The following is a 10019-nucleotide window of genomic DNA, read 5'->3' as shown; positions in this document are numbered from 1 at the left end:
ATCGGTTTATTTGAGTACACTTTGACGTAAAAAGAGAATATATATATAGCTTGAAAATTGATTCCAATGTAAATATGCCACATTTTAAGATCTCTTAAAAGGAAATGTATCACTCAAAGTTTACAAAAAATCAACAGAATGATTTAAATGGAAGGAAGATGAAAGAGAGATTCTCATTCTCATAGTCAGTTATTGTATTTAAAATTCATTAAATTTTCACACAATAAAGAAAGCAATGTAGGGTGAATTAAAAAAAAAAAAATGACCAAACGCATATTTATTAACCCACACTAAACATACAGGCAATGAAAATAGATTTCTGTCTCAGTATATGTCTTTAGATAGTGTCTAAATACCTGCCAAATATCTCGCTGATATCTCAAATAACAAAAAAGTTATGCCCAAAAATGATGCTAAAAATGTCAGGAGTGCAACACCTTTTTGTGACATTTTGAAATTTCAATATTTTTTGGAGATCTGGGAAATAAATAATAATGCTTCATGTTGAAAATGAAGACTTTCCTGATAATATTCAAAGTATTGAACTTTAAATGTCTTTTAAGGTGTAATGATATTTTCTTTTTTCAAAAGAAATTTTACCAATAAAAATTCTGAAACTTTTTCATTCAATTGCCTATTCTATTGTAACTTCAGGATTTTAAACTAGAATGCATGTGCAATGTGATAATATAAGTGAAAAATACGTTATAAGTAGTTCAATTTTTCCAAAAAATTTCAGTTTGGTGGTCATTTTTTTTTAAAATTCAATCTGTAATTAAGTGATGGTATCATTTCAGTTAAAATTGACCGTTTTATTTTAGTAGCAAGGTCAGATCAAGGTCATCATATTTTCCCTTGACATTAGGGATTAAAATTTTCTTGTGGCCTGTCTTGCTATGCCCACTTCTATTAAAAGTATTATTTGTTCATACTTTGGCATAAATAGGAAATAAGACATAAGGTCTATCATGTAACACTACCAAACTGAGATAAATGATTTTACTAAAATAGAATATTTTTAATATATATTGTATTTAAAATATTCATAGATATTTGTTAACCCGAATTTCCTCTTATTTTTTAACTTTTTAAGGATTATTTGTTTTTTCTTTATGCTTCTTATATTCAACTTTTTCTTATTTTTATATATTTTGGAGACTTCCTCAATTGATACAAACACAAACAAAACCGTTGATCCTTAAAATGAATAAACAATAGTTACTTCTATTCATATGTCGATTCGATATATCCCAGTGATCTTGAATTAAGGTAAATTGAAAAAAAAATAATTTCAAAAGACTCAAATTTTGTCATTTACTTTTAAAAAGTTTTAAGCTTTCAAAAAATATTGTAAGATTACAGTTAATGCTTACACGAAAACTATAGTTTTTTCCAAAGAGTAGACACATCTGTTTCATTTTTGGATATTTTACTAGAAAAAGACGTTAATGGTAACCTAACAACGAAACTTTATGATAAACGTGATGACTTCAACTATTCTATCGTCAACCTCCCTTGCTTAAAGGACTTATCGCATGATTTTTCAAAAATCTTAATTTTATGAAAAATATTATCTACAACCTTGTTTATTAAAATTCTGAATACAATTAACGTTGTTGAAAGCATATTTTAAGAGATATTGAGAGTTGAAATTCAAATACGGCAATATGCATATTTCAGTCGGATTTCGGCGAAATACTGCTCTGACGTCATAGGCGACAATTCAGTGATAGAGAGATGAGAAGTTGCACACTATTTACGAAGTTATCAACGACAAATGCAGATTAATTATGAAAAATGCTGAAAAAATTAATTCCTACCGTGATTTTCAATTACTATAGAAACATTAACTAGTCCTAAGGTATAAGAATTTTGAGATATTTTAGTTTTTTATTCCAAACATTTAGAATCTGTAGGTCTGATTACGGCAATGTTTCGTGATCGGAAAATTGTTTTTCAAGACCGCCATGCTTTACAAAACATATGAAAGCATACTTGCATAAATTAATATCATGTTAAAAACGAAGAATAACAAAGTTATGTAATATTAAATTTGTGAATCAAATAAGTTAATACATGTGATAAAATGACAAATCAAATTGTATTGTGATGGCGAGTTTCTTCGTCTTCGCCGCGTCTCCCTCGCTATCGTCGCTGCTATTTTTACAATGTTAACGGATTTTTCAGATTATTTCTTGCTGACAATTCTAAAATATAAGGTTGGATATGAAATTTCATATCGATAAAATCAGTGATTTGGTCGTCCATAACGCAGAAAATTCAGGTTGTATCGTGTATATTTTAGTAAGATTTACGTGAAGAGCTGATCAGCCATTGTCGCCTTTGACGTCACAGGGTCACGTGATCGCTATCTAATTAACTTAGATTTTTAATTCAGGGGTTTCCATTTGGGTCAATAATTGGATAATTACTGCGGTTTATCAGCAGTAAAAACACAAAATTTATAAACTGTGGTCATAAGGAACGTTTTACGCTTTTAATTTCAAATAATTTAGAAACATGCGATAAGTCCTTTAAGTAGTAATGTACCCTTATCACCTGTATATGGGATTTATGTCTCCCAATTGATTAGACACACAAGGGCATGTTCTGGGCACGATTGATTTTTAAAAAGGCAAGCTATTAACCAACAAGTTGATGAAACAAGGATATCAACATTATCGAATGAAGTCATCATTTCACAAGTTCTATGGTCGATACAATGACCTTATCAGCAAATACAATCTATCATTAGGTCAAATGCTGACTGACGTTTTTCATACTAATTGTTAGACCGTTATTTATGTACACATTGAAATTTCTACAGATTTTTCCGTTTACCCGATCATAACAAGTAGCACTTGGCGGTGTGACCGGTCGACAAGGGATGCTCACTCCTCAAGGCACCTGACCCGCCTCTGATGTTTTGGAGGTCCGTGTTTGCTCTGCTCCCGATTTGTATTGTTTAAATGGACTATGAGCTTGAATAGTTTTGTTATCTCAATATTTTATGATCTTGAAAACAGATGATACAAACAAACTTCTATCAAAGTCTTGAAATAACAACTTAAGCCATGTTTATAAAAGTAAAATGAATAAGTTTAACCGCATCTTTTTAGATTTTTTCATTCAAAGTTTCACAATTATGCGATTTAAAGTGTCAAGAAGTTGTATAGATTAATAAGGATAGTAGAATTTTAAACATCTTATAAAGTTTATAATTTCTTGATATTTCAGAAATTATTATTCGCATCATTTACCCAAAAATAAATACCAATCCCGACATCATCTGTCCTTAAAAATTCCCGATATCTCAATATAAAGGACATTTATACATGCAAGTATACTTCATTATTTTAATTAGCCAGAAATCAGACAAGAGAACCCCATAAAATGTGTCAAAATGAGAGAAAGAGGTTTCAGATACATGTATTTGGAGATTTAAAAATTTTCAATGAACAAAAAATAATGATAAAAGAATCCGTAAATGACGTCATAATATTTGGTCTTTGACCTCTAAATATGACCTTGACGTCTATAGTACATAAAGAATGGAGACTCTATATACAAATTTCCAAATATCAGGTCTCCACATTAATGAAATATGGAGATAACGAACAGTAATGAAGCTCAAAAGTCCATTGAAACAATAGAAATCGGGAGTAGAGCAAACACGGACCTCTAAAAATCAGCAGAGGTGGGATCTGGTACCATGGAGGAGTAAGCATGCCCTGATGACCGGACACATCCGCAGTGTGCTTTTTGTCATGATCGTTTAAACGGAAAAATCCATAGACAATTCAGTGTTTAAATAATGGCCTAATAATAAGTATAACAAGATGTGTTTGTGAAACACTGATGCCCCTGTATGGCAACTTATAGCAAAGATTATACTTTCTCAAATGCAAATCAAATACATGTATGTTGGTACCCAAAGTAAGGTCTTGTCTCGAGGAATATACTTGTAAAATATGAAAACCCTAGCAGCAACCATTGAATAGATATAGAAAAAGTTAGAGTTTTTTTTCAAAAGTATGTCAAACATCAAGATCAAGGTCAAATGGTCAAAATTAATGGTGCCCAAGGAAAGGCCTTCTCCCAAGAAATACATAGGTGAAATATGACAGCCGAAGCACTAATCGTTCAAAAGTTATGACCAAGGTTAAAGTTTTTCAAAAGTAGGTCAAACTCCATAATCAATGGATTACAATTGTTGGTATCTAAAGGAAGGTCTTGTCACAAGGATTACGTATGTGAAGTGTGAAAGCCCTAGCACCAACTATTCAAAAGTTATGGCCAAGGTTAAAGTTTTCTAAATGTAGGTCAAACTCCAAGTCCAAGGTCAAGGGTAAAAGTTGTTGGTATCCAAAGAAAGGTCTTGTTACAAGAAATACACATGTTAAATATGAAAGCCCTATGCTCCAACCAATCAAAAGTTATGGGCAAGATTTTTGCGGACAAACAGACAGACAGAGGGACAGGGCAAAAATTATATACCCCCCGAATCTTCGATACGGGGGCATAAAAAAACTTCAGTCAGCATTCAACTAAGATAATAGATTTTTATTTGCTGACAAAGTCATTGTATCGACTATAAACTTGCGAAATGATTACTTTAAATGAGAATGTTGATATCTTTGTTCCATCAACTTGTTTGTCAATAGCTTGCCTCGTTTGTATGAATTGTTCGTACCTGGAGCATGCTCTTGCGTTTCCAATAAACCCCATATGCAGTGAAAAGGGTATAATGCTACATAAGTAAGGGACTTTGACGATAGAAAAGTTGAAGTCATCACGTTTATCATAAAGTTTTGTTGTTATGTTACCATTAACGTCTTAATATAAAGGAAATCAAATAGTTACATTTCATATTTAAAAATAACAGACGGTTAAATCACATGTAGGTGATAGAAACACAATCTTTACAGATTTCCAATACATGGGATGTTTAACTTTTTTTTTTTAAAGAATGCTAAACAGAACAAATACGCATATTTTTTCTTATTTTTCAAACGATGTTTTTCTTTTTATATATATATATATATATATATGGGTATTACAAATTTTAATGATAAATGAAATTTTACACAAAAGCAACTAGCATCCCAAGCAAGGAAAGGCGTCAGAAGTAAAATGTATGTGTCTAAGTACATAATTTTTTCAGTCTTTTTCCTTTGAAATTATGAATCTTTTTTTTAAGGTTTATTCGCAGAAGCAAAAGCAAGATCATACTTGGATTCTTCACCATCAGAATCCATCAGCTATCTTTTATTAATAAAATTGATGTTGAAACAAACCATTCATAATTTTGAACCCCTAGATTTTTCAAATGGCTACAAAACTTCGAAAGAAAAAAGAATATTAAGTGCATATTGAAGCCTTGTATTAGATAATTAAAAGACAACTGTATACCACCTAACCTTTGTATTTGTGGGCTTGAAGTGATAAAAAAAACATTTTATCGGCAATATGTATTGGTTCTACTTGATAAAGCTTGAAACAGTCTTTGTTTATAAGGCTTATTATTAACAACACTGCATTTTTGAAGAACTTTCACTCTACATCTGGTGATCCAGCATATATTTACAGATCACATTAATAGGATTATGTTCTTCAAAATCACTTTTCAGTTTAAAGCACTATTAACATCTTAGTCAACAGGATTGAATTTAGTTCCTTGGATATTCTACCAAGCCTATATCTTTACTCTTCACAAAAACCAATTTTTGTGAAGAGCAAATTATTCTAATAATTGTAGAATAGCATAATAAACATGCAATTCAACTAGAGTGGAATGCTTTTTATGGTAAATCAATTTAAAGGTAACTTTTCGTCTATCTAGAAGAATTAATGCACAAAATGTAATGCCATGTATAATTTAACAAATTAGAATGGAATGCCTTTTATGTAAATCACTGAGAGGGTAATATGAGAATTTGCGATATTTTCTTAAGGTAGGGATAGGTTGGGTTGAAACATTAGATTATGACTGGTTAGATTGACGAATGCAGAATACAGATTTTTAATCTTAATAAAAAAAAATTACCTTACTGTCACTTTTCTTAAAATTAACATAAATTTTAGTCATAGTCTAAGAGTGCAAAAAATAAAATAAAATAAAATAAATAAATATAAATAAGAAACTGACTGACAAAAGCATATGTTTTCATCAAAGAAAATGTCAATCTCTAGCCAGTGTCAATTGAACTGATCATTTAGGTGTGCATTTTACAATGGTCGACAGCGGCCGCCAATTTTGAATGAATATTATCATTTTGTACAGAGATTTTGTCAGCATTCGATGACAAATTATTTGTTTGTTTGTTTGTTTGTTTCTTCAAGCCAAAGGCTCCTCAGATTTTATACACAATATACAGCATACAAAATTAAGCATTTTTCCAATTGCATGATAGACAAAACAAGGATATAGATATCAAATAATAATCACAAACTGGATTTTCGAAGAGTTGAACAGCTTTGTATAAAAATTTACCCAAAATTAGAACTAAACTGGTAATGCTTTATGTACAATTAAAACACTAGGGTAGGAATTATGTAGTCTTTACAGGTGTGGTTCTAAAGGCCCTTACCTTGGATCTTACTGATTCATATCTTTGTATCAGTTCATTAGGAATAAGTCTCGATTCTTTTTTCTCAACAGCTGTAAATGAAAAAAAAATAGATATCAGTCATCTCACTTTAAAGTATCGTAGTTTTAATAGTTATATATAAGTCCTCTGACAAAATAATGCTCTTTTAATTTAAGACCATTACCTTTTGCTTGGACATTGGGTATTGTGAAGATCACAATGCTCTGAAGTATAATAATCGTCAAAAAATTCCAATTTTTCTTTACCGGTCTCATTTTGTTTATCGAAATGATGTAAAAAGAAATTCAAAAATTGCAACTTATATACTTTCCGTCTATGTACTACATGAAAAGTTTAAATACCTCGTTATATAGATATGTTAAACTTGATAACGTTTAAAAGTTCTTTTAATGTAACATATGACGCATTCCAACCTAATGCATGGAACCATATTAGACGGAACCATTTAAGGCAATTCCACTTTAATTTCAGCTAGCTCTACTCAGAGACAAGTACTACAGCGACAATAAATAAAAAACAAAGAAAAATAAAAACACAAAATAATAACAAAACAAAACCGTTAAAGATTAATGTGATGCTTAATATATATGTTTTTAAATACCACCAACAGATATTTATTTATTTAAACTCTCCTTTAAATGCAAAGGTGCCATGTTACTCGTAAATCTGAAACTTCTAAGAAAGTCCCCGATATATTAATTGAATGCTTAAATTTTCAATATCTTTTATGAAGATAAGATGAATGTTCAAAAAGATACTCTATTTAAGGGTAAAATAAGTGTGCAATTAAAGGGGAATTCTACCAATTTCAAATTTGCACAAAAGCCCAGTCTGCAGACTAGGTAAATAAAAATGTTGATCAGATATCATTTCAATAGAAATTATTCTCGACAGTTCTTTGTATGTAAATTTTTTTTTCATAAAAGCTCATGAGAAAATTGTATAATTTTTTCTCTTTCTAAAAATAATTGTAAAGAAAAAACAGTAATCATGCTCAATAGTCCGATTAACAATAGAAATTGTTGTATTGTGAGCAGAGCTAACACGGACCTCTGAAAACAGAGGAGGGATCAAGTGTCATGAATTGATAAATATAAAGGTTTACATGGGAACAAGAAACTTCAGCAACATATTTGAGAAATGATGTTAATCAAATGTAAATACTTTTAAAAAAATCCAAGGAGCTTTTTAAAAATTTGAAATCACAAAATATTATCCAAATCAATAGCATCAAAACCTGCGACTTATCAACACTTTAAACAACCAACCAGTCGCCTCGATAAATTGTTTGTTTGTTGTTTAACGTCCCTCTCGAGAAATTTTCACTCTTATGGAGACGCCACCACTTGTCGGTGGAGAGCTACAAATTTCTTACCTGTACTCGGCACTTAGGGCCATTGAGCAGTGAGAGATCTTTTTCGTGCCAGCACCTAGTGCGACACGGGACCTCGGTTTATACGGTCTCATCCAAAGGACCGGTCTCCACGTCCCACAGTGGGATTCGAACCAGCGACGTAAGGATCAACTCCTTACTCTGCGACTCTAGAGCAGACGCTCTACCACTGCGCCACGATAAAGTAAAGACCGGGCTTTTTGACATCATAAACAACCTTCTTTGATAAAAACGGAACACCTAAATTTGCCTACCTTGCCTTTGGTCAGTTGCACTTATTTTGTTAAAAAAAAAAAAAAAAAAAAAATCTCCAAGGTTGATATTAAAAAGATGCTTGGGTTTTTCATTGAAAATATCTATGTTATCTTAGAAGACAAGGTCTTCCAACAATATGTGGGAATGGGTATTTACTTTACCCCGTTATAAGCAAACCTTGGACCTGTTTAACAAAAAAAATTTCGACTAAGACTTAGAAGTTTAGTTGATCGTAAAAAAAATTACAATAGGAATGATTCTGTTAAAAGGTACTGGCATAAAAATATCTTCCTAAATTCTTTTCTTTTTTTAAGATTAAAACCATTTTCAAATAAATGTAAAGTAGAAAGTTATTTTTAAAATACAATTTGGTCATTGCCGTAAGTTCTTTTGTAAAATGGGACATTGCTTCATTCGAGTCTCTCACTTTCTCTTCTTACTTCATAAAATCCCCATTTCAGCAAACACTGCATTGCTAGTGGCAGAGATTGGGGTGTCTTAAACATTGCAAAGAATATTGCTTTCTCGTTTCTAAAAAATGAGCCTGTCATTTTGAAACGATAGAGTTATATGAGAAAGACCAAAACGTTCCATTTAAACGAAAAATTTTATTACTTCAAGCATATCATTGTGCAAATTGTTAAGCCATTACTTTCAAACTTCAATTTGTATTGTGTACTTGGACTTTTGAGCATGAATACTGTTCGTTATTATCACATTCCATTTATACTGTAGTCATGACAGAGGAAATAATCTTTACTCTATATTTAGAAGAAAGAGTGTTCAAAGATAAGTGATATTTTCTGATTTCTCTTCTTTTGGAATGAAAAAAAAACCCATCTGCTTTCTGCCAGCATAGTGGTATTTTTTCCTACCCTTTTCCCTATACTATTTAGATGTATTAAAATATTTAGACACAACTGACATCCTCAGCTGAGGTCATCTCTCATCGTTTAGTCGATCCCTATGTCAGAGGATATTCAAAACTGGCAGTCCCCAATGGTGATCAATTTTTACGCATCGTTTTTTTTTTGGGGGGGGGTGGGTGTCTAACTACAAGTGTACTACTTTCTCGTTTCTCATCATCTACATCCAGCATGATGCCTAAAAATGTTTTATTTCAAACAGATTAGCAGTTTTCAAGAACACCCGCGGACAAAAATTACCTAAAATGTCTCATTTTAAACGGATGAGTAGTTTCCAAGAACATTCGCGGACAAAAAAGTAACCCAGAATTTCTTATTTCAAACGTATAAATACCCCGGTACGTTTCCAAGGAAAAAAAGTACCTTAAAATATTTCATTTCAAACAGATGTGTAGTTTTCAAGAATACTCGGAGACAAAAAAGTATCTGAAGAAAAAAATCTCATTTCAAACAGATGAGTAATTTCAAAGAACTCACGGCATTTGTTAAATTGTCTCAATTCAAACGGATTAGTTTCCAAGAACTATCACGGCAGTTCAAACGGATGAGTAATTTTCAAAAACACCCGTGGACAAAAAAGAACCTAAAATATATCCTTTCAAACGGATTTGTAACTTCCAAGAACTCTTATGGCAGTTCAAACGAATGAGTAGTTTCCAATGACACACACGGACAAAGAACGGAACTAAAAAATGTCTCATTTCAAACAGATGAGTAGTTTCCAATAACACACACGGACAAAGAAAGGAACTAAAAAATGTCTCATTTCAAACTGATAAGTCGTTTCCAAAAACACTCGCGGAGTAAAAGCAATACACTAGAGAAAATTTCTAA

The sequence above is a fragment of the Saccostrea echinata genome, unplaced genomic scaffold (assembly GCF_033153115.1).
Source record: "Saccostrea echinata isolate AGI-Se365-2 ecotype Australia unplaced genomic scaffold, CSIRO_AGI_Sech_v1 ptg000053l, whole genome shotgun sequence".
NCBI classification, from domain to species: Eukaryota; Metazoa; Mollusca; class Bivalvia; order Ostreida; family Ostreidae; genus Saccostrea; species Saccostrea echinata.
This window is presented reverse-complemented; position numbering follows the sequence as displayed.